The 22,432-nt window shown below is 39.2% G+C and overlaps 1 protein-coding gene and 1 pseudogene across 11 annotated transcripts in view; both read right to left on the minus strand.

Annotated features, from left to right (window-relative positions):
- Nucleotides 1–1,338, minus strand: part of ZMYND11 (zinc finger MYND-type containing 11) — a 129,516-nt gene extending 128,178 nt beyond the window's left edge. For 2 of the 11 annotated variants that reach the window (XM_059912268.1, XM_059912252.1), the window contains exon 1: nt 865–1,095. The gene's annotated coding sequence lies outside the window, so the exon portion shown is untranslated. The other 9 variants (XM_059912253.1, XM_059912254.1, XM_059912261.1 and 6 more) reach the window with 9 other exon arrangements.
- A 12,194-nt stretch (nt 1,339–13,532) lies between these two features.
- Nucleotides 13,533–13,882, minus strand: LOC132360288 (small ribosomal subunit protein eS26-like; annotated as a pseudogene).
- Between the last annotated feature and the right edge of the window lie 8,550 nt (nt 13,883–22,432).

The following is a 22,432-nucleotide window of genomic DNA, read 5'->3' on the forward strand; positions in this document are numbered from 1 at the left end:
CCCCCCACCCGCCCCCAAACTCACAGGGCCGCGTCCCGGCGGACCCCGAGCCGAACCGCTGGCCCCGAGGCCTGGGCGCGCGGGGAGGACCGGCCCGGCGGGCGGCGCTCACGCGACTCCCCGGCTTCGCGGCCCGTGCAGGCCCCGCGCCGTCCTGCTCCTGCGGGGCCTCCTCCTCCTGCACGGCCGCCCTTCCCCGGCCGGCCGAAGGCGGGGGGCGCAGCCGAACCCCCGCAGACCAGCAGGCCCCTGCCCGACGCAAACAAAGCTCCGCCGTCCACTCGGCGCTGTCTGCGGGGGGCGAGCAGCGGTCACGCCCGCGGCCCGAGAAGCTGCAGCCGGGCCCGAGCTCCACAAACACCCCGCCTCGGACACCCCGCCCGCGCCCCCGCCCCCGCCCCGCCACCGAGGCCGAGTGTCTCCCACCATTATGCTCCGGTCCTCGCCGCCGCCGCCGCCGCCGCCGCGCCCGGCCCTCCCCCTCCGCGCCCGGCCCGCCGCCCGCGCCGCCTCCTTCCCGCCGCCGCCGCCTCCTCCGGGCCAGGGCCGGCGGGGAGCGGGGGGGCTGCGGTCTCCCGGCCTCCCAGCCACCGCGGGCCCGGCCTCCCTGCCGCCCGCGCCGGTTCCCCGGCCTCCCCGCCTCCGGTTACGCGGACCCGGCCTCCCTGCCGCCCGCCCCGGCTCCCCGACCTCCCGACCTCCGGCTCCACGGGCCCGGCCTCCTCCCTGGCTCCCCGGCTCCGCGGACCCGGCCTCCCCGCTCCGGCTCCGCGCCTCAGGGGCGCCATGTTTACAAGCCTCCACCACAGAAACTCGCGAGCACCCGGCGAGGGAAGCGCTGTGAGGCCCCGCCGCCGCACTTACGGTGTCTCCTCGCCGAGCGGCGGGCCGTGGCTGGGCGCGGAGTTGAGGCGCCGCCGCTGCCGGGAAACTTTGCGTCCTGCGAGGCCGCGGCGCCGCTCACATGGCGGGCTGAGCGGGGCGGCCGCTCGCCGGCCCGGCCTCCTCACCGCCGCCCGCCCGCCGCCCCCGGGCTTTATTGTGTGGCCCGCCGGCCGGCCGCGCTGCGGGCTCGGGCTCGGGCTCGGCGCGGGCTCCCTCCCGGCCCGGCCCGCCGTGCACGCCCACACCCACCTTCCCGCCGTCCTGTGCTCCGCGCCTCTCCCCAAATTTGAGCATATTCTTACATATCCACACATGCACTTCATATCAACACACACGTGAAAGCTACGTACGTGCGGGCACGCGGGAGCCGGGAGCGGAGCGCACAAAGATCCGGCGCCCGCAGCATCGTCAGCTCGGACCCGCGGCCGCGGGCACTGCCCGGCCGACGCCTGCTTTCGTGTGCCTCGTACCTGCCTAGAGTCACCGTCGGAATGGCAAAGTCTTGGAGAAGCATTAATATTTTAATTGGCAAGATCGGTAAAATGGTGTTAATACCTTTTAAATTCAGTCAACGAAACAAATTGCAGGAATATGCTGAATTCCTCATTCCATACGTGCACAAACAGGACTTCAGAAAGAACGGGACCACCCATTACCGTTTTGGCAAAAACACTACCAATTTGTGTAAGGAGAAGGTTATCTTTCTTAGTTTGTAATTCTAGATTTAAGAAGAGAAGATCCCCATATGTGGATTAAGAAAGTCTCAGAGATAAGCATACTTAATAGATTTCACATGTTTTCTCTAATGACCTTTGTCCATAGGAGTTTGGAAGGAAGACCTATCAGCCGAAACTTCCTACTCTGATTCTCTTCGGACATATATACCTGAAAATCACCGGAAGACACTTGTCCAAGAAATTTGGGGATTCTAATCCAATTCAACAATCTTTCACAGCTGGTCTCTAAGTTAGAATTTAGAAATGGGTGGTACTTGAATAGGAGTTCTATGATGTACACCAGTGGAAGAAACATAGTATTTCATAGCCCTGGTTCTAATACATCCCAGAGAGATTTTGGTTATCTCAAGAGACATCACAAAATAATTTAAACTCATTTTAATTGTATGGATAAATATGTGCCATTAAAATCGAGCAGAGGGATTAAAAGATGTCAGGAAAAAATCAAGACATGCCTGGTTTGAATGCAGGACCAGGAATTCTAACAATGAATAGCTTTAAGTAAATCATCTTTTAAGTCATCTGTAAAATAGAGGACTGCATGATTCTATATATTTCACAGAGGCCACTCAAGGAAGACATCATATATGTATTAAAGGAAACACATTTTGGGAAAGAAGTCACTAACCCTAACTGCACATTTTTCTCCAATCAAAGTTTTTAGCCATCATTTTTATTTTTGTACCCAGATATTCTCTCTCATTCTACCTTGGTTTTGCCTAGAATTTAACCTTTGGCCCTATACTCCCTTCAGAACAGTTTTATTTACCTTATTTTCCCCCCAGCTGAGTAACTAATAGGCAGGGGAGATGGTCTGGGGGCCAGTGGTTTGGGGTTGGGAGTTGGAGGGAGGTCCAGAAGACCCAAATAGTTATTTCCATACAACTTAGGTTATACCATGAATTTATCTGCCAAACTGCAAAGAGAAGGCAAGGAACTGAGGTGTCAAGGAAAAGAGGGAAAAGGAAGAGTAGTGGGCAGTGAGGAATGGTTTACATCAACTTGGCCATGTTTCGGAGATTTAGCGCCACCCAAAGAAAGACCCCACGCAGCACTCCTAATTCTTCCCAACCCCAACTAACGCTAGACAAGTAATGTCTGACTTGATCAGCATATCACTTTTTCCAGATTCTGCTTCAAGAAATATTATGTAAATAGAGAAGGCATGGATTATTCAACAAATTGGTGTGGAATTTTTGTCTCTTTAAAAATATAAATCAAATCATATCCTTACCTTACACTCCACACTCTAAAATAATCCAAATGACTTAAATAATACATATGTATAAACTGAAAATCATTATTCTAAAGGTAGAAGAAAATATAGGTGAATGTTTGTAATATTAGTGTGGAGGAAAATATCCTAAGCTCTAAAGCAATGATTTTTATCAGAAAAGAGTGATAAATTTGACTATATAAAAATTTATGTATCCTATATGTCAAAAACAAATATAGACCTATTTTAAAATATGCCCATTAGGGTTACAACTTTTATACTTTATAAGGAGTTTCTTCTAATATCCTTTTCCCCACTTTCTTCACATAATGAGGACCAATTTAGATTTTTTAGGACCAGTTTAGAGAGGGTGACTTCACAGTTATATAGAGTTGGGGGTATCCTGCTAAATTCCCATCTCAGAGTGTTCCTGGTTTGCTAGTATGTAGCAATAACAAGCTCATGCACATGCTCCTGAAAGTCTTGCTTTTATTTCTTTAAAGTTGGGTTTTATGTTTCTATTTTGCATTAAAGGTTGAATTACATAAACATTGAATACTGTATGTATGCTTTGTTTGAGAACATAGTCTTAAGTGTGATGTACAGAATAAATATGAAAAACCTTCAGGAATGCAGGTGAACAGCACGTTATACAGAAATTAGTGAATAGAATTGTTATGTGTTATCACAAGTACTGTAAACTAGTGAAGTAAAATAGCTCTATTTCAATGAGACTTAGTGTTTTTCATTTATGGGGACTCTGGAATATATATATATATATATATATATATATATATATATATATATATCACCTTTTCTAATTTAAATTAATAGTAGTTGCATTTTCAACTTACAAGAATTTTTTTTGATAACAAATTACTCTTATAAGGTGAGGAAGACTTTACAAGTAAAATTAAAAGGCAAACAAACTGGGAGAATATATATATATATGCAAGAAATAAGAACTAGGGTAATAGTCTTTAAATATAAAAAGCTATGTCACATCAGTAAGATAAATACCACACACACCACCAAAAAAAGAAACAAGGCCATGGATAATTTAGGAAAAAAGAAATATAAATTATTAATAAATATTGACAAATGTTCTAATTCCCTAGTAATATAATGACAAAATAACACAACACTGCTTTTCTTCAATGGCAGAATTCTTCTTCAATGATAATGCTATTGAGGGTTAGCGAGATGGACACTCTTTCATACACTATTGATAGGAAATTGAATTGGTATGAATACTGGTTGAAATACCAGAGCCTTAAAAATATTTATATCTTTAAGCCCAGACATCCACATTTAGAAATCTATCCTAAATATATCTTGTGAAAGACAAGCAAGAATGTATGCACAAATTGTTCTTCCCAGCTTAAAAAACGTCAATGATTTTCTGCAGCATCTTGAATAAATCAAACCCTGTTCTTTGGCTCACAAGGCCCAGCTTTGCCTCACAAGGCCCAGCTTTGCCTGGCCCCTACCTACCTCCTAATTTTAACCTCATTCTACATTTCATTCCTGCCTCACTAACCTTTGTCCCATATCAGAACAGTACAAAGTTTGTCCCCTCCTTCTGGAACATCCTTCCCCTGTCTCCCTGGGGATAATCCTACTCATTCTTCAGGTGTCTATTCAATTGTCACCTTTTCCAAAAAGTGAGCCCCCAATCTAAGTTGGCGCTCTCCATTTTTCTCCATAAGACAAGATTATTGAAATGATATATTTACCTTAGAGTTTATAGACTAACGAGCTGATTTGCTCTCCATAGCGTACTCAGACACCCAATGAATATGGTAAATGCAAAAGTGGCACGGACAAAATTGGTGGTCTCATTGCACTTGAGAGGGTACTATCAAGATACTAGCATTTTGCTTTTAAATAACATAATACCAGTGGCTCTGTCACTCAAGTATTGTAGTCCTTCTTAATGCACGTTAATCAAAATTACATGTTAATTAAATCATGTTATACTTAGGTTAATAGCTCAGGGCTGTGGGATAAAGGATATTGTAAATGCAGGTCTCCCAAGCCCTGAGAGGAGCCAAGTAATATTCTCTCTGGCTATGCATGCATGAGTGAGAGTGTGTGTGTGTGTGTGAAACAGGCAGGTATATATGCCTGGGGTGATATTTTTGAAGCATTTTAACACGCTTTTCTCCTTTGCATTTTCATGCACGAGGTCCCTAGTTAGCCTGAGGCATCTGCATACCTTGGAGAGCATTAGGATTGGCACAGCAAGAATTTATATAGACAGAAAGTCAATATCAAGTGGCTGACACTCCAAATAAGAAATATTAATCTACAGCAAGATGAATGGATTGCAAGCATGGCTTTGTTCAGAGATAACACAGTTCTCCAAATCACTTTTTCTCCTTTTTTAACACTTTTACAAACAGATCTGGCATAGGAGACCTGAACTTCACCACCCACTGGGGAGCTGGAATGAAACTGGCGGGGAAGAGGAGGCAGGAAGTTGGTAGTGAGGTTTGTAACCACTTAGGGTTAGACACTTTTTCCAAATATATGTAACTCAAAAATATTTGGCACTCAAAACTATTTGATGAATTAATGAATGAGATTCATCACAATGTTTTTTGTAATACCAATAAAATAAAGTCGAAATAAGGTAAAAATCCAGCATTAGAAACTGTTAACTGGAAAGGAATATAAAATCACAGATGCATATGATTTCAATTTTGTGAAATATTAAAAGGAAATACTCTGTGGAAAGAAATGTTAACAGTGAACATTTCTCTGAGTTACAGATATCTTCTTTTATAAAAATCTTTTTTTCATAATTAGGAAAAAATTACTAATAATACTAGCCTAAGAGACTGGTTATTCCCACAACACTGTGTATCCCTTACTTGAAATAATATGTTTTCAGAAAACTAATAAAATTAAGTTGTTTAGAATCTTATTTTCCATTGATTTCTTTAGTCAGTGTATAGGGAGATTTTGTGCCTGCAATCTATCCATAGCTCACATCCAAAAATTTATATGAAAAGCCAAAAAATATAACTATTGGGCAATTGAAGCTAATAAAAATGAATGTGGATATATGTGGGTAGTGGTCACAGCAACCTCTCCAGACATCGGTTTTCTCCTTTGTAAATGAGGGAGGTTTACTCACTGCCTTTTCAGGTTCCCATTGGCACCAAAGTTCTACGATCTCCAAAGTACTACTCTCACACCTGTTCCCAGAGGTCCTTTAATCTCTACTGTTCTAAGGACCCTTGTGAAAGTTTGTTTATCAGGTGTTCTTTCTCTTCATGCGCCCTTATTCTCTTTACCCCTGGTTTCCTTACTTTCATTTTCCCCCTTCTGATTGTTTTTGGCAGAGTGTTCAATGATTCCTGGCCTCTAAACAGACACCACCAGACCTGTTAACTCCAGGTAGAGGCCTCTCTCCTTCTTCTTTATCTAAACATAGAAAATACCAGGAAATGCACATCTGCACTTTTATAATCATCCTCCAACCTCTTGTCAGAGATAACTTTTCAACATTGTCACTTTTTAGGGAGGACAAAATTTAGTCACATTCTACACCGTCATCTTATTAAGAATTTCTTGTAGTGAGTTTACATTAAAATAAGAGATACCTGCATTACCCATTATTACTAAGGTCTACACTCTCAGTGATGGCAGATGAACAAATCTGATCACATGGAACTGTGAACAGAAGGTGCTTTTCAATGCTACATTTTACATAAATTCTTTTCTCTCATTGCCACCCAACAAATGAGAACCTTTGGGAACTATTCTGAGTTTCTTTAAAATCCAGTACTGCGGTGTATAGTATTTAATATATTCTTTTTTATTCCCTTCCTTCAGCTTCATGATAGTTGTTATTGGGTAGTTATGTCCCTTCCCACACAGATTCATATTTAATAAAATGTCAGATCTATTCAACACAGTATTGGAAGTCCTCGACACAGCAATTAGACAAGTAAAAGAAATAAAAGGTATCCAAACTGGAAGGGAAGAGGTAAAATTGTCATTGTATGCAGATGACATGATACTATATATAGAAAACCCTAAAGACTCCACACAAAAACTACTAGAACTGGTAAACAAATTCAACAAGGTAGCAGGATACAAGATTAACATACAGAAATCTGTTAAATTTCTTTACACTAACAATGAAATATCAGAAAGGGAAATTTTTTTTTAAAATCCCTTTTAAAAGCACATCAAAAAAAAAAAAAATACTTAGGAATAAACCTGACCAAGGAGGTGAAAGACTTATATGCTGAAAACTATAAAACATTGGTAAAGGAAATTGAAGATGATTCAAAGAAATGGAAAGATATCCCACGCTCTTAGATTGGAAGAATTAACATTGTTAAAATGGCTATACTACCCAAAGCAATCTACAGATTTAATGCTATCCCTATCAAATTACCCATGACAGTTTTCACAGAACTAGAACAAATAATCCTAAAATCTGTATGGAACCACAAAAAAACCAGAACTGCCAAAGCAATCCTGAGGAAAAAGAGCAAAGCTGGAGGCATAACCCTCCCAGTCATCAGACACTACTAAAAAGCTACAGTAATCAAAACAGCATGGTATTGGCACAAAAACAGACACATGGATGAATGGAACAGAATATAGAGCCCAGAAATAAATCCACACACCTATGGTCAATTAATCTTCAACAAAGGAGGAAAGAATATACAATGGAGAAAAGACAGTCTCTTCAGCACGTGGTGTTGGGAAAGTTGGACAGCCACATGTAAATCAATGAAGTTAGAACACTCCCTCACACCATACCCAAAAATAAACTCAAAATGGCTTAAAGACTTAAATATAAGACATGACACCATAGGGCTTCCCTGGTGGTGCAATGGATAAGAATCTGCCTGCCAATGCAGGGGACACAGGTTCGATCCGTGCTCTGGGAAGATCCCACATGCCACGGAGCAACTAAGCCCATGCACCACAACTACTGAGCCTGTGCTCTAGAGCCCGAGAGCCACAGCTATTGACGCCCATGCACCTAGAGCCCGTGCTCAGCAACAGAGAAGCCACCGCAATGAGAAGCCCACATACCGCAATGAAGAGTAGCCCCCTCTTGCCGCAACTAGAGAAAGCCCACATGCAGCAACGAAGACCCAACACAGCCAAAAAAATAAACAAATAATTTCTTTAAAATACTAAAAAAAAAAAAAAGACATGACACCATAAAGTTCCTAGAAGAGAATATAGGCAAAACATTCTCTGACATAAATCTTATCAATGTTATCTTAGGTCAGTCTCCCAAGGCAAAAGAAATAATAGCAAAAATAAACAAATGGGACCTAATCAAACTTAAAAGCTTTTGCACAGCAAATGAAACCATAAACAAAACAAAAAGACAACCTTTGGACTGGGAGAAAGTATTCTCAAAAGATGAGACCGACAAGGGTTTAATTTCCAAAATATACAAACAGTTCATACAATTCAATAACAAAAAACCCAAACAACTCAAGCAAAAAATGGGCAGAAGACCTAAATAGACATTTCTCCAAAGAAGACATACAGATGGCCAATAAGCACATGAAAAGATGCTCAACTTTGCTAATTATCAGAGAAATGCAAATCAAAACTACAATGAGGTATCACATCACACTGGTCAGAATGGCCATCATTAAAAGGTCTACAAATAATAAATGCTGGAGAGGGTGTGTAGAAAAGGGAACCCTCCCACACTGTTGGTGGGAATGTAAATTGGTTCCACCATTCCACTGTATGGAGAACAGTATGGAGGTTCCTCAAAAAACTAAAAATAGAGTTATCATATGATCCAGCAATCCCACTCCTAGGGCATCTATCCATAGGAAACCCTAATTCAAAAACATACATGCACCCCAATGTTCATAGCAGTACTATTTACAATAGCCAAGACATGGAAGCAACCTAAATGTGATATATATATCACATCTCAGCCATAAAAAAGCAGAAATAATGCCATTTGCAGCAACATGGATGGACCTAGAGATTATCATATGAAATGATATGTCAGACAAAGACAAATATCATATGATATCACTTTATGGAATATAAAATATGATTCAAATGAACTTATTTACAAAACAGAAACAGACTCACAGACATAGAAGACAAACTTATGGTTACCAAAAGGGAAAGTGGGGACTGGGGGGAGGGAAAAATTAAGAGTTTGTGATTGGCAGATGCAAGCTTCTGTGTATAAAATAGATAAACAATGAGGCCCTACTGTATAGTACAGGGAACTATATTCAATATCTTGTAATGAACTATAACAAAAAATAATATGAAAAATAATATATATGTATTTATGTATAACTGAATCACTTTGTACACCAGAAACTAACACAACATTGTAAATTAATTATACTTCAATTTTTAAATTAATCAATTAATTAAAAATAAAAGAAAATGTCAGAGTATTTTTTATCGTAGACTTTGGAATTAATTGTATCTTGTATCCTCCATTTTTTGATATTTAGAGAAGCTTTCTTTCAGATGTGACTAATTGACATAAAATTAAAATGATGTTATCTTTATGCATGTTTTGGGTTTGTAATACCAACAGAGTTGAGAGAAATTTTTTAAAGCCTTAGGGGACAGGAACACTAGAGATAACAATTCTAAATAAATAGTTCATGAGCAAATTGTCTTCTATTAGCAGTGAATACAAAATGTCCTTCTCTAGTCTTACCTTCTCTCTAGTATTTGAATGAAACTGTCTCACTGAATTGCCCAACGATAAATCCCTTAAAAAGCAGAAGAAAAATGTATGAGACATTTTAGATCTCCCAGGGGAAATGTGTAGGAATTAAAAATCTAGATGAACAGTCAAATGAAAAGTAAATAACTGTAGCGCCAAATTATACTTTCTTAAAAATTATTACATTCCGGAAATATTTCCTGAATCATTTGTTCATTGTCTCTACATCTGCAGTTTGATGGTCTCTTTTGCTCATATGCAGTATTTAGGTAAAGTTGGAGAAAAGCTGCAGAGAGCACTACATACTTCCTTTTTTTTTTTTCTTTTTATTTAACTGCAGACACAGAATTTCAAACACAGGAAGTTCTGCTTCCTCGACAGCTGCACGCAAAAACCAATGCATTTCTTTCTGTTTCTGACGCAAGTCTGTCCAAAAGGCCACCTCTTGCAATCGAGGCTTTTTCTGCCTCCCTCTTCATGGTGAAGGCCTGGGTTAACTTTCACACACATGCCATTCAAGAGTGAATTGTCATTTCTTATTTGTACTCATTTCTCTTTTCTTATTGCCATTTTGAAAACTCCTCCAGAATATGGGCAAAGAAAGTCAAAGAAAAAGTGAAACTCAGCACATTTTTGGATTTTTATTAGTAATCGTATTTTTTTAAAGGAAAGTTGCTGAAAGAGAAACTAAGTGAATCTACAGATTAGAACATCAAGGGATAAGTACAGAGTTTCTTACATAGTTGCTAATGTACTGAATGCTAATTATAAAACTGTCTTAGTGTATGCCTCCATTCTAGGTAAGCCTTTAACTGAAATAAACAGTTGCCATCTGTTTTAAATGCATATGTATTTATTTCTAGTTAACATTTAACCAAGAGTTTCTGTTAGAGAGGTGCTTAGCTGTTATGTGTTAAACACATTTTGGAATCCTTCACGCAAATGACGTATTATGTCAGCAAGTTCTCATGCGTGCACGTGCACATGCACACACACACACACAATAGCAGCGTAGGTAAATAAATTGAGATTTATTCATAGATATGATTTATGTAATCATTAAAGAAGTTGTTGATAAAGATTATTTTTCCATAGTAAGTGAAAAACTATGATATTCATTGGAGAAAATGATCACAACCATATAAAAATATATATTAATTGAAAAAAGACAAGAAGGATATATGATAAATTGCTAAATAATATTAATCTCTGGCAAGTAAAATTATATGTGGTTTACTTTTTCATATTTTTATTTTCTTGATCCTGTATTCATTTTGCGGTTATAAAAAAAATTGTGAAAATAAAATATGTTTCTAGGTCAAAGGAATTGAATATTGACACTTTTATATTGTTCAACCTAATAGCATTAGTCTTCAGATTCCCTGAGTGGGATTTTTGAAAAATAAAAATAAGAGTTAAGGGACTTCCCTGGTGGCACAGTGGTTAAGACTCTGAGCTCCCAATGCAGGGGGCCTGGATTCAATCCCTGGTCAGGGAACTAGATCCCACATGCATGCCGCAACTAAGGAGCCGGCAAGCTGCAACTAAGGAGCCTGCCTGCCTCAACTAAGGAGCCTGCCTGCCACAACCAAATAAATAAATAAATAAATAAATTTAAAAAATAAGAGTTAAGCCAGACTTAAGTGTGTTCTTTAGGAAAATGGTAATCCAATAGAATAAGCTGGAGTCCAATTAGAAGAAAACGCTCCTGGCATTTCATGTAGGTTTTCCCTCAAACTCAGTTTTTAAAAGTCAGTTCAATATTTTACATTGAAAATTATAATGATGTTGAACTCACACAGATTATAAAAGTAAGAAACTTTCTATGTGATAGTGAGGAGTTACAGTTACAAAGTTTATCTCATCTATAAATGTAACTTCGATTGTTAAATCCCTTATACAATAAAGACCTTTATTCAAAAAACTAAAATATTCTGAGCTCTATGTTGTAGGGAGTGAAAGGCCCTTTACCACACTAGCTCATTTCATCCTTAACAACTGATAACTTCACTACTCACATTTTACTCATGAGGAAACTGAGATTGAGAAAAATAAAATATCTTTCCTACGCTCAGAGCTGGCAAGACTGAACTCACACTTGCATCCAGGATTACCTACTGACAGAATCTGAAGTCTGGGCTATTCTTGATATCATTTCAAATGTATTCCTCAGTTAGAAACACATTTTTAAAAAGAATTTACCTATAATATCACACACACACAAAATCTCTCTGCCTTGCATTAAAATTTCTATTCTGCCATCAGAATAAGAAATTAAATTTTTAATTTTTTTTCTTTTTTGGCCCCGCAGCACACGGGATCTTAGTTCCCTGACCAGGGATCGAACCCGTGCCCCGTGCAGTAGAAGCGCAGAGTCTTAACCACCGGACCACCAGGGAAGTCACATAAGAAATTAAATTTTTAAAATAGAAGATACACATTCATTAAACAAAGGATTTTAGATATGTGAAAAACTCTAAAACAAACAAAGGAAAAGAAACCCAAAATACTGTATTCAAATGAGTCACCCAAAGTGAAAAAGAAAAACTTTCCCTTTGATCATCTACTGCTTAGGACCATAGAATTCACAGTTGGGCTCACCTTGGTTATTGCCCTTTTCACTTCCTTTAAGAAGTCTAGAATGCTTAGATTCTGCTCTGGCAAGTTTAGGTTGATAATGCCAGGGAAAGAGAAGAACTCATCAGGTGTGAGAGTTACAATTCTTAGGTTCTTTTATTTATTTTTTAGCGATTTTTTTTTTTTTTTTTTTTTTACTTTAGACATTGCTATCTTATTTTTTTCTAACTTTTTAATTTTATTTTTATTTTTTGGTCTTAGTTGTGGCAGGCGGGCTCCTTAGTTGTGGCATGCGACTCTTAGTTGTGGCATGCATGTGGGATCTAGTTCCCTGACCAGGGATCGAACCCAGGGTCCCCTGCAGTGGAAGCGTGGAGTCTTAACCACTGGACCGCCAGGGAAGTCCCTAGGTTCTTTTAATATTAACCCTTTTATCAAAGCATTAAAAATTTAGCCTGGATGACAGGGTTTTAAATTATAATTTGAATTGAAATATTTTTATTATTGCTACTTTTATAAAATCACATTCATCTCTGTGTGTGATTCTGTAGCATATCCTATTTTCATGGTAAAAACCTTGGTTCAGATTTGAGTCTACATAGTTTGCCAATTGCCTTTTAACTTTTTATTGTGGTTGCCATTAAGTTTACAATATACATTTATAACTAATCCAACTCTACTTTCAAATAACACTACACCACTTTACAGGTAATGTGAGTACCTTATAATAACAAAATAATCCTAATTCCTCTCTCCTATCCCTTCATCATTGCTTTCATTCATTTCACTTATATATAAGCATACATAAGCATATCTATATATCTGTATGTATATATATAATCTACACCTAAGCATACATACTCAAATATACGTTACTGTTAATATTTTGAATGAACTGTTATCTGTTTGATCAATTGAGAAGAAGAAAAGTAAAACTTTTAATTTTACTTTCTTTTATTCCTTCTCTGATGCTCTTTCTTTTTTTTTTTTTTTTATTGGAGTATAATTGCTTTACAATGATGTATTAGTTTCTGCTGTAGAATAAAGTGAATCAGCTATATGTATACATGTATCCCCTCCCTCTTGAGCTTCCCTCCTATCCCAACTCCATCCCACCCCTCTAGATCATCACAGAGCACTGAGCTGATCTCCCCGTGCTATACAGCAGCTTCCCACTAGCTATCTGTTTTACACATGATAGTGTATATATGTCAATGCTACTGTCTCAGTTGGTCCCACCCTCCCCTTCCCCCACTGTGTCCACAAGTCCGTTCTCTATGTCTGTGTCTCTTTTCCTGCCCTGCAAATAGGTTCATCAGTACCATTTTTCTAGCTTTTTTTTTTTTAAGTCTAATTTCCAGGTTATTGTCTTTTCAGAGAACAGTATTTCTTCAGTCTCTAAGGACCTAACTCCTTACAGGGGCTTTGGTGGAGGTTGTGGGGCAGCCCCCGCAGGTCTAAATCAGGGTGAAGGTGTTTGGTCCTTCCAGGCTTCCCAAGAAGGAGAACTGTTCCTATCTTGCTGTGAATGGCACAACTCACACAGTAATGTAGTTTCACATACAGCTTGGGAAGCACACAGGCATGGAAAACGCTCGCTTTGGAAATGTCCCTGATGGCTTCGCCCTCTACTATGTTCCAGATGTCGAACTTCGTAACGGCCTTGTCCTTGGGCACGCATCGGGCACAGGTGGTGCAGGGATTAGGCTGCACGTGGCCACAGCCCTTTTTGGCACGACCATTGTTCCTTCTTTCCTTGGTCATCTTGGAAGTGAGGAGGCAAGAGAGCCTCCTCCTTTCTTGATGTAGATCTGAGTTAACGACCTTTATCATTTTCTTTCTCTCTAAAGAACTTCCTTTAAACATGTTTTGCAAGGCAGGTCTACTGGCAACAAAATCCCTCAATTTTTGTCTGTCTGAGAGAGCTTTTATTTCTCCTTCACTTTGGAATGGTAATTTTAAAGGGTACATAATTCTAGGTTGGTGGGGTTTTTCTCTCAGCCCTTTAAATATTTCACTCCACTCTCTTCTTGCTTCCATGGTTTCTGAGGAGAAACCATGTAATGGTTTAAATTTAAACCATATAATGGTTTAAATTTAAATGATGTAAATCTTTCCTTTGCTCATCTATAGATAAGGTGTTTTTTCCCCTCTGGCTTCTTTCTTCTTTTATCTTTGATTTTCTATATTTGAAAACGATATGCCTAGGTGTAATTTTTTTGGCATTTATCCTGTTTGGTGTTCTCTGAGCTTCATGAGTCCGTGGTACTCTGTCTGACATCAATTTGGGGGAATTCTCAGTCATCATTGTTTCAAATATTTCTTCTGTTCCTTTCCCTCTTTCTTTTCCTTCTGGTAACCCCATTATGCATATGTTATGGCTTTTGTAGTTGTCTCACTGTCCTTGGACATCCTGTTCTGTTTTTGGAGGGTTTTTTTTCAGTCTTTGGTCTCTTTGCTTTTCAGTTTTAGAGGTTTCTATTGATGTATCCTCAAGATTAGAGATTCTTTCCACAGCCAGGTCCAGTCTACCAATAAACTGATCAAAGGCATTCTTCATTTCTGTTACAGTACTTTTGATCTCTAGCATTTCTTTTTGGTTCTTTCTTAGGGCTTTTATCTCTCTGCTTACACTCCCCATCTGTTCTTGCATGCTGTCTACTTTATTCATTAGAGCACTTGGCATATTAGTGATAATTGTTTTAAATTGCTGGTCAGATAATTCCAATATCCCTGCCATGCCGGGTACTGATGCTTGTTCTGTCTCTCCAAATTGTGGGGCTTTTTTTGTTTTGGGTTTTTTTTTTTTTTGCCTTTTAGGAGGCTTGTAATTTTTTCTTGATAGCCAAACATGATGTACTGAGCAAAAGGAATTGCTATAAATAGGCTTTTAATGTTCTGGTGGGGAGGTGTGTGTTATGTCTATGATTAGGTTTCAGTTTTTTAGTGGGTCTATGCCTCTGGTCTGTGAACTGCACAAGTGTTTTTTAGTTTTTTTTCTCTTCTCTTTTAGTTGGAACAGGATAGCTAGAATGGGCTAGAGTTGAGTATCATGCCCTGTGTCCTCCCCTTATAGATCCAAGAAGAGTTGTTGATTCTGCAGTTTGTTCAACATTTACTTGTTGTTAGGATGGAGTAGTAACTTCCAAGCTCCTTACATGCAGAACCAGAAACTGTATTCATAAGTTTATTAAAAATCTTTAGTGGGGGACTTCCCTGGTGGCACAGTGGATAAGACTGTGCTCCCAATGCAGGGGGCCTAGGTTCGATCCCTGGTCAGGGAACTAGATCTCACACACATGCCGCAACTAAGAGTTCACATGCTGCAACTAAGGAGCCCGCCTGCCGCAACTAAGACCCAGTGCAACCAAATAAATAAATTTTTTAAAATTTATTTATTTATTTATATTTATTTTTGGCTGTGTTGGGTCTTCGTTTCTGTGCGAGGGCTTTCTCCAGTTGCGAGAGCAGGGACCACCCTTCATCGCGGTGCGCAGGCCTCTCACCGTCACGGCCTCTCTCTTTGCGGAGCACAGGCTCCAGACGCGCAGGCTCAGTAGTTGTGGCTCACGGGCTTAGTCGCTCCGTGGCATGTGGGATCTTCCCACACCAGGGCTCGAACCCGTGTCCCCTGCATTGGCAGGCAGATTCTTAACCACTGCGCCACCAGGGAAGCCCAATAAATATTTTTTTAAAAATCTTTAGTGGCAAAAACTGGGTTTTAGTCTGTAAAACTCTGAATATCATCAACCACAGAGAAGATGAGAATGCCATTTTGAGCTTAGCCAGATTCTGAGAAAACAATATCTGAGTTTCACTTTACTCACTAACCTGGAGAATTGTAATTCAAATTGTAATTCAATACCCAAATGTCATGTTATTGTGTATACTGGGCTAAGGTACGTACCCCTTGTATGATATAACTGTGTGGATAACTTGTACATTTAACTTATCAGTACGTACGTACTGACACATACTAGGTACCCAATAAACAGCAGCTTTTAGAATTATTAGGTAAATAGTAAGTGCTTAATAAAGATTTGTTCATTTAAAATATGAAAAATAGACAAAATGGTATTTCATTATTAATACTTATAAATTTTATTTCTCACTGAAATAACTAGGCTCTTTAGCTGGAACCACAGTTAAGGGAATTCCTCTCCAATTTTTAGGGTTTACTTTCATTCTGAATTATTCATTTACTTCTATGCAATGACATTCCAAATCAGTAATGTGTCATCTTTCAACTGCTGACATCATGGAATTTCCTTGTCTCCAGACATTGCTGCAGATACGGGAAAAAAAATACAATGTGTTTTCAATTTACTCATTTAAAAAAAAAAATTTTATATACAACTAATTCTTTTTAATAGTTGCACAATTTATTCATTTTAACTTATTCTTTTACCAGTGGTTGAAGTATACTCTTCTTTTTTTTTTTTAACATTTATTTATTTATTTATGGCTGTGTTGGGTCTTCATTTCTGTGCGAGGGCTTTCTCTAGTTGTGGCAAGTGGGGGCCACTCTTCATCGCGGTGCGCGGGCCTCTCATTATCGCGGCCTCTCCCGTTGCGGAGCACAGGCTCCAGACACACAGGCTCAGTAATTGTGGCTCACGGGCCTAGTTGCTCCGCGGCATGTGGGATCTTCCCAGACCAGGGCTCAAACCCGTGACCCCTGCATTGGCAGGCAGATTCTCAACCACTGCGCCACCAGCGAAGCCCGAAGTATACTCTTAAATGAGCAAACTTGCTTGTATTTCTATTTCTTCTACTTGCTGGACTTTTTTTTTGAACAGTGTATATCATGGCCTTTGGGATATCAATGGCCACAATTCAGCGCAGTTCTGTTATAGAACATCCAGGGGAACAACTTGAAATCATTGTTTATTTGTTAATAGAGGGAGCTGGAACAGTGATTTTTGGTAGACACTAAACAGGACTTAATATAATTTTATGCTAAGCAGATATATTTCAAAAATAAAAGTGCTTAATGGAATACATGGGAAAGAGATTCTGTACAATACTCTGCCTTTTAAATTCTTAACCACTATATTTATTACTTCAACAATTTCTACCACTCCGTGTCTCAACCTACAAAGTATGCTATGGTCTTGGTGAGAGATTAATGAGAAAGCAGAAAGGTGTCCTAGAATTTGTAGTTACATTTTGAAAGTTTACAAAGGGTATTAAAATTTCTGAAGGATGAATTGTTTAGAATGTTTAGAAAATTAATATATAATTTTGTCAAAACAAGCCTGAAATTTAATAGTCATTTAAGTCATTGTTTTGATCTCATTCTCTTTGCTAGCTATTTTCATTTAGGACAATATCTGGGATGCCAGGGAGAGGGGGGTTCTGTGAAGGGCTTGTCTAAGTGGGGGTGTGCAGGGGTGTGCAGAGAGGGTGTGTGAATGTCCAAGGAGATTTACTGGGTCAAAGAAGATGTGCACATGATTCCATGCTGTGCCCAGTACACAATGGCGACCAGAGTCCATCTGGATACTGCTTCTAGGAAGGCTTGCTCAGAGCACCCTATTCATCAGGTTTTCTTGACCTCAATCTTAGGAAGTACACAAAATGTTTATTAAAACCTAAGTAAGAAAATTAATAGAATTTCATGTTTTATCCTTCATGTAAAATGAGAGAGGAGAAAAATATTTTTCTTTAAACTATCTTCCTGTTCATCTTTTCCGTATTGTAACTAAGACAACTCACATGTATAATTCCACTTTTATAAGACATTGTACCTTATAAATGGCCTCATAATTGTGCTATAGATGTAAACGCTACAGAATCTGTCCAGGAGTGAGTCAGTTATCTGGTTCCACATTCGTTACTGTTCCCTCTGCATTTTCCCACCTAAGTCTGGGTTTTATAGAATGATCACCCTGCTCCAATCCTTCCTTCAGACCTCATTTCCCAGGTGAGTAACACTGATCACAACATTCCCATGGACGAAGGGAGAGTCTGCCGAGAACAGACGTGCCAATCTCAGCCCAGGGTAGGGAGGGCTTTCTTCTTGGTGTCGGCAATCTTGTCCTCATCCAGCTCTGAAGAGATCATACAAAATGAAACCCATGTTCAGATATGAGGTTCATGTCTCTTAATCTTTTTTTTTCCTTTGATATGCATGTAAATCTTTTTTTTTAATTGGGGTATAGTTGTTTTACAATGTTGTGTTAGTTTCTACTGTACAGTGAAGTGAGGTAGAGTTCTCTGTGCTACATAGCAGGTTCTCATTTGTTATCTATTTTGTACATATTAGTGTTGTTAATCTTTACCAAGGTAATTTATTTATTGGTAATTTTTTAAAAAGTGTCAAAGTTTCAGATCTATATAATAGTTTCATGGGAAATGTTTTTAAAGTACTTTAAAAACAGTACAATCCCTATTTTACATGATCATTAAAGTCAGTAAAATATTTTAGTGCTTGTTTCCTTCCCTGGAGAATGCAGAATTTCAATCATTTTCAGTGAAAAAAAGAATAAGGACTTCCCTGGTGGTACAGTGGTTAAGACTCTGCACTCCCAGTGCAGGGAGCCCAGGTTCTATTCCTGGGAAGGGAACTAGATCCCACATGCATGCCGCAACTAAGGAACCGGTGAGCTGCAACTAAGGAGTCCGCCTGCCTCAACTAAGACCCAGTGCAACCAAATAAATAATTTTTTTTTAAAAAAGAAAAATAATTGGTCTTAGCACCCATTTAAAAAATGGAGTTAGTAGACATCATTACAAAAATCTTTAAATCTGATGTATGATGATACACAATTCTATATGTTTAAAAAGAAAATAAGATTCTTCTATAAAATAATAATTCTAATAACTGAACTTAGAATACTTAGAAACAAGTTAGAATAACATGCCTGATGAAATATCAAAACTAATATAAGGCTTATGTAGTATTTTTTACTAAGTTCAGAAACATAAAGCACTTTTCCCATCCAGCACACACAGCCCGATATCAGTCAAGGAACATTTCACTTATGCCGTTCCTACAAACGAAAGCACTAGTGCTAAAAGTTCCAGTGCTTATGAAATACATAAATATTTTGTTTTATTCCAGGGAATATTTTCTAAAATTCAGACAATGTAACAACGTGAAATAGAAATAAATTCCCTTATTTGAACTTCCTCTATTCTGATAAAGAAGTTTTTCTTATTCCTTTTTCAGAAGAGATCAAAGAAGTAGCTGCCTTTTAGAGTTAACTCCTGACTGGCAGTTACCTACTTCGTTCATCCTCATCAAAAGTTTGCCTTCATTCCTTTTGTACGATTGTGATAGGTTACAATCCTTTTATTGAGCGTATGGCTTAGATCCTGTGTAGGGCCAGTGAGCTCCTCTCCCCAGATCTGAACAGGCAGGCAGAGATTCCCTTCAGCTCTGCACTTGGCAGTCATTTCACACAAGGTGCAATGTTTACCAAAGAGAATTAGAAAGCTTTTCTCTACTTAAATATATTCTTGTTAAATAATGTGTTTTAGAAGACAATAAATGTTTACCTTGCATGTTGATAAAATTGGGTAAAGTTAAATTTCAAGTCCTTCGTTTGAAAGTAATCACCATTAAAGAATTGTTTAGCAGATCTGCTTAACCCTGGACGTGAACTCAACGATGGATTCACCAAAGATTGGGGAACAAAATCTCTCCAAGTATTGATAGTACATTAGGAATTTTCTCTCTCAGAAGGCACTATATCGGCATAGTGTAAAGAATTCCCTCTTTTGATTCCCGGTGGGTCTTGGTTACATGGGCTCTGATTGTAACCATTAAACAAACCTCCTTGGATACTCAGCCTCTATTTTTATGCCTGGCTGGAGGGAATAATGGCCCCGTAGTCACTGCAGCCTGCTGTGTGGTTGCTGGGAGAGTGGATTAGCTATGCCTGTTTTGGTTTTGAATGAATATACCCCCTGGCAAGCCATGCAGCCAAAATAGTTTGTTAGGTGGCACATTTATAGAACTGGTGGCTCACCCTTACAAACACCCTATATTCCTATGGGGCTCAGATTTCTTTATCAAAAATGCACAGACATGGGAGCAGCACTCATAGCATAAGCCTGTCTTTCTTTTTTTTTATAGATTTATTTTATTTATTTATTTTTGGCTGCATTGGGTCTTCGTTGCTGCACGCGGGCTTTCTCTAGTTGCGGCGAGCGGGGGATACTCTTTGTTGCGGTGCGCGGGCTTCTCACTGCGGTGGCTTCTCTTGTTGCGGAGCACGGGCTCTAGGCACGCGGGCTCAGTAGTTGTGGCTCGCGGGCTCTAGAGCACAGGCTCAGTAGTTGTGGCGCACGGGCTTAGTTGCTCCGTGGCATGTGGGATCTTCCCAGACCAGGGCTCGAACCCGTGTCCCCTGCATGGGCAGGCGGATGCTCAACCACTGTGCCACCAGGGAAGCCCCAAGCCTGTCTTTCTTACTTCATCTCCTCTTTCTATCTTTTGAAAGAAGAGAAGAATGTAAGGACATGTCCACAAACCTTTATGACGTTCCATTCCTATCACATCTCCAGGAAAATCAGACCAACTAGTTTATATGAATAATCTACATCAGGAGATTAATAATCAGTGAGACTAGCTGACTCTGAAGTTTGTGCTCAATACATTACTCACAAAAAAGGTATTTGCCTTTAGTTTCTTTGCCCAGCTGGTTGCCTTCCCTGAACTCTTCAGTAGAAATGAGTATATTCTCTGAACAGTCGGGGGCCAATGAGGGATATGGGCAGGGGAAAGGTGTGTGGTTTCTGCGGGGTCCCTGGAGTTCCAGCATCAAAAGTCCTGAGAACTTGGGAGAGGAGTCAGCCCCACTCAAGCCAAGAGTGGAGATAACCTAGGTTGTGGGGAATGAATTTTCAACTTGGTTTGTTATACTTAAAGCAGTTATGAGGATGCCCTTCTCTTCAAATGGAAGTTTGTACACCTAAAGGTCTGTTAATCATGTCCTGGAAGAAGAAGCTAAGTCTGAATTAAATCTCTCTCAAGACAATACACTTCTACAAAATTAGACAGAGGGAGTAGTCAAAAATTGTTTTGGAAAATTAGTAGCTGGAATAGTTAAAATTCCTATAGTACCAATTCTAGTAAAGAAGTACTCCAGTAAGTTTCCCCTGCTGCCATATGATGATTTTCCCAGAGATACTGGGTGAGTGGAATGAATTTCTTTGGCTAAAGGGAGTATATGTTCAATCCAATACGTACCATACTAACTATATCAATATAATAGAGAAAACTAATAATATATTTATGTATCAGGAACTCACCAATTTCCAGAGGAAGTTAAAAGGATTACATCTTCTTTTATTTTTCTCTATTAAGGGAGAAAGGATTAGAAGTCTAATTTCATCTTTCCCGTTTTGTTTTTCACCCAGAAAATACAGTTTTTATTTCTTTCTTTCTATACATATTTAGTTATTCTTGACTTCCCTCCAGGTTCAAGTAGTTGATTCCTAATTTTTTACTTTGTTACTTTGTTTTCACACTTCTTCTTAAGCCAGTCAGCAACTGTGGCTCTGTGATTTTTGCTTTGCTGTTGAATCTTTTCTAGAGATGAAGTGATGTAGGCTAGAGCATGTATCAATGACTCTGCAGACTTCCACTTAAGTTTGCCTTCTCTCAACACTTTTATTCGCATATAAAAATATACCCATACACATACACAAACACAAGCGCTTATGGTAATTTTCTATTTAAGTAAACTGATTTGAGTACTTTTTAATTTATTAATTTATTTTTTGAGTACTTTTTTAATTCAAGGAGTTCTTTTGTAATGAAAACACACATACCTAGTTTATCTAGCAGCAGTAGGAAAAGAAATGCAATCTTCTGGCCCAAGTACAAATTCTTCTTCATAAAATCTTTAAATATTCAATATCAATTCCTTTGAAATAAGTGTTTTTTTTCTCTCTATTCTGGCTATGTTTTAGTGCAAATACATTTGTCTCCTTTAGGTCCTAAAGTTTTCAACTGAAACATGTTTTGTTTTGTTTTTTCTCTTTTTTTTTCAAAATTGTTTTGCATATTTGAACCTACATAGCAGCAGTTAAAAATGGCCTTCATCTGTAATGAAGAGACCTTTGAAGGCTCATAAAGCTTACTGATGCTTTTTGTTAGAAGAGGTCATAGATATTTAAAAGATTGCGAAAATGTTAAATTAAACTTCTCCCAGTTTGTCAAGGGCATACTTTTCTCTTGTGATCTAGATTCCTTATGCCTTTATTAGTTGTTAGTTGCTGTTTTTTTGGGTTTTTTTAAGTTTATTTATTTGGTTGCACTGGGTCTTAGTTGCAGCAGGCGGGCTCCTTAGTTGTGGCATG

This window comes from Balaenoptera ricei, chromosome 2, assembly GCF_028023285.1.
Source record: "Balaenoptera ricei isolate mBalRic1 chromosome 2, mBalRic1.hap2, whole genome shotgun sequence".
Taxonomy (NCBI): Eukaryota; Metazoa; Chordata; class Mammalia; order Artiodactyla; family Balaenopteridae; genus Balaenoptera; species Balaenoptera ricei.